We start from the raw sequence: 3,761 nt of genomic DNA on the forward strand, positions 1-3,761 counted from the left end.
TCAAAAGTAGAGCTTTGGAATTCCAGTTTCTTGGTGAAAGTTAGAACTGTAAATATTGTTGGGTTTTACATTTTGATTTAGTGCAGCTAGTAAACGACTTTTATATATTTTTTTCTAAATATTATCTATAATTTGAGGAAATAGACAGGTCAGAAAATAATGTCAAAGTAACCTCTTGGAATTATAGTTTCTTTGTGAAAAATAAAACTAAAAATATTGCTGAAAATATAATTTTACCAGATGTAACAAGACAACTTGTTTAACTGAATCAACAATCATATTATCAGATAAATCAATTTTTAATATTTTGTTTAAAATTTTAAGTGATGATCAATTATGCCAAACAAGTCTTCAAAAATATTAGACTAGCGTTTCTAAACAAAAGAACATCTCCCAAATAAATGTTTCATGTTTGATTGACAAATGTAGATGCAATTTGGAAAAAAAATGTCAAAAGTAAATTGTTAAATTTTTTTGGTGAAAATGAAAATTGGAAAATATAGTTGAAAATCTATTTTTTCAAATCAATAAGACAATGTGCAATCTGTCCCATTGTATCAACAATCACATTGTCAAGTAAACCCATATCATGTGCATACACACGTATTATATGACTTAATTGATGACCAAGTATAACAAACAAGTCTTTAAAATAATGTGCGTATTATATAACTTAATTGAGGACCAAGTATAGCAAACAAGTCCTTAAAAATAGTAGACTAGTGTTCCTAAACAACAGAGTGGATCCCACCTCCCTCTATTTGAACACCCCTGGTTCTGTTGCGGATGTCTGGGGCTCTGCTTCCCCACCTTTGCTTGCGTGAGGTCCTTAGCTCCTATGATCCATGCTACTGCTGTTTGGCCGGCGACCCCTTTGGCGGTTGTTGATGTGCTTGGGCTGCATCACCCCCCCCCCCCCGGTTCCCCAACTGTGGATCCTGTTGTTGTCGGCTCTCTGGCTTCTGGGAAAACGACCTTGCCGCTTGCTGCTGATGCTGTTGGTCCTTTGCCCAAACCTACTGGTAATCGTAGCTTTTCTCGTGTGGCTAGATCTTCCACCCAACCCTCTAAGGGGGTTCATCCTCTCCCTTTTGCAAAATCCTCCCCTGTGGTGGTTTGTGGACAACATTAGGTTTTACCAACACTGTGCTTTGGTGTACAGATTCTCTAGGCTCTGGCCTTCCCTACCGGACCTTCACAACTGGGTAAGTGACTAAGTGACTCTGGCGGCTTTTGGTTGCTCTCAATATCGAGCTTTTTCCTTGTGCTAAAGGATTTTTCGTTGCTTCCTTCACTTCTTTCGCTGATAGGGATTTGATTTTGAGCAAGCTATGGGCTTGGGGAGTGCACTCCCTCTCCATCAAGCCTTGGACAACCTCTTTCAACCCTCTCACTGAACCACTTAATGTGCGTCCAGTTTGGCTTCGGCTTATCAATCTCTCTCTTCATTTTTGGGAGCACTCTTGCTATGAGGCGATCGATAACTCTATTGGCCGTTTCCTGAAGGTCGATGATGCTACTGGAACACACTACCTTTGCCCGCATTCTTGTTGATATCGACATCTCTGCTCTTCTCCCGGGTGATGTGGTTCTTATGGTGGGATATAGGCCTTGGTCACAATTGCTGGATTTTGAAGGCCTCCCCTTTCGCTACAGAAGATGCTTCTCTATTGGCCATTTTGCTTCGGGTTGCTCTTCTCCACAACACAAAGGGGTTTCTACCTGGTGGAAGAATGCTATTGATGACCACTTAACATTTATTGCTACAGATTTTGTGTTTGCTGGCTCCTCCCATGAGGATGATGTCATGCCTCCCACGACTCCTGTTGCTCCTACTGATGTTTTTGTGGCCTCGTCTCCGGATCCCCCACTTCTGCTTCTCCTGTTCTGCAACCCTCCCCTGCTACTGGATCTGCTTTTGCTACTCCTGTTCTGTCACAACCTGTTGCTGTTGCTGTTCTGCAGCCCCCCTACGATCCTCTTATAGCGTTTTGCTATCACCGATGTTGTTGACCCTGCGGGGGCCCTTCCGGTGGATCTTAGCATTGCCTGGTCTGTGGTTGCTCGCAGCCATAAGGGGAAATCTTCTCCCCTGCCCCACACCCCCCCTCGTGGGGGTTTTGGTCCCCCCCCCCCCCTTGAGTGGGGTTTGTTCCCTGGTTGGTTAGGTTCATGTGTTTGTTCCTTTTCGCCTTTGGGTTGTGGTTTTCTTCCAACATCATCTCTCTTAATGTTGCTTTTGTTAAGGGTCAGTGCCCTAGTTAACGCTGTTTTTTTAATAAAAACATAGCGGATCCAAAATAACTGTTTGATGTTTGATTCACATAATAGAAATGTAATTTGAAAAGAATTTTACAAATAAAGCTTTGAAATTACAGTTTGTTGGTGAAAACTAGAACTATAAAATATTGTTGGGATTTGCATTTTGATTTGTTGCAATTAGTCATTGATTTTCAAGTTTTTCTTTGATAATCTCTATAATTTGAGAAAATACAGATGTAATTTTGGAAAAAATGTCAGAGTAAATCCTTAGAATTATAGTTTTTTGGTGAAATTAGAAAATATTGCTGAAATTATAATTTTTTAAATGCAATAAAACAACATGTTTAAGTAAATCAACAATCACATTAGCATGTAAACCCATTTCAAATATATCTTTTCAATTTAAATGATGTTTCATGTTTGATTGACAAAATAGAGACGTAATTTGAAAAGTAGTGTAGAACTAAAGCTTTGGAATTACAATTCTTTGATGAAAAATACAACTACAAAATATTGTTTGGGATTTGCATTTTGATTCGTTGCAGCTAGGAAGTCACTTTCACTTTTTTCTTTTCTTTAATGTTCTCTATAATTTGAGAAAGTAGAGAGACAATTCGGAAAAAAATGTCAAAGCAAATCTTTGAAATTCTAGATTCTTGGTGAAAATTAAAACTAGAAAATTTTGCTGAAAAACTAATTTTTCTAAATGCAATATGACTGTTTATTTAAATCAACAATCACATTATCAAGTAAACCTATTTCAAATATATTCTTTTTCAATTTAATTGATGACTAGGTATAACAAACAAGTTTTTTAAAATAGTAGGACATCAGAACAAAAGAGCAGTCCCAAAATAAATATTTCATGTTTGATTAACAAAATGAGAACTTAGCTAGTTAAACCATCATACATTTCAATTCCTTCTCAAATGATAGTTTGCAATAATTACACATCAAAATCAACTATTTGAGCACTAAATTTGATCCAAACTTTATTAGTAAGTTTTAATATTCATTTAATGTTGAGGTGAGGAATTTGGAGCAAGCTAGGAAGGAGAGATGTTTTTCTTTAAATGAGTCAGAAATGATAGGACACCCAAAGCCAATGTTTCAAGAAGTTACACATAATAATGACACACAATTTCAGTATTAATTCTAAGGGGATTAAGGATCAAACAAAAATAAGAAGCTACTTTTAATTGTTATTCAAGCCAAAATATTCTTTTATGACTTACCAAGAAGACCAATTCAATGGTAGGAAATCCCAAATGTTAATGAATTGTCATACTTTTTTTTTCAATAAGTAATAATATTGCTTGTAAAAGTCATTGGCAAGAGGTGATTTTTGATGTTATATATGTTTAATCCACCAAATGGATGAAAAAAAACTAAAGCCATGTTGTAATGAGGGCTCTTTCCACTTCAAGATATGACAAACATGCTATTACACCTTACAGTGGATTGAAAGGGAAATGGAACTTTCACTTGGAAGAAAAGGG

Source organism: Cryptomeria japonica, chromosome 2 (assembly GCF_030272615.1).
Source record: "Cryptomeria japonica chromosome 2, Sugi_1.0, whole genome shotgun sequence".
Classification (NCBI taxonomy): Eukaryota; Viridiplantae; Streptophyta; class Pinopsida; order Cupressales; family Cupressaceae; genus Cryptomeria; species Cryptomeria japonica.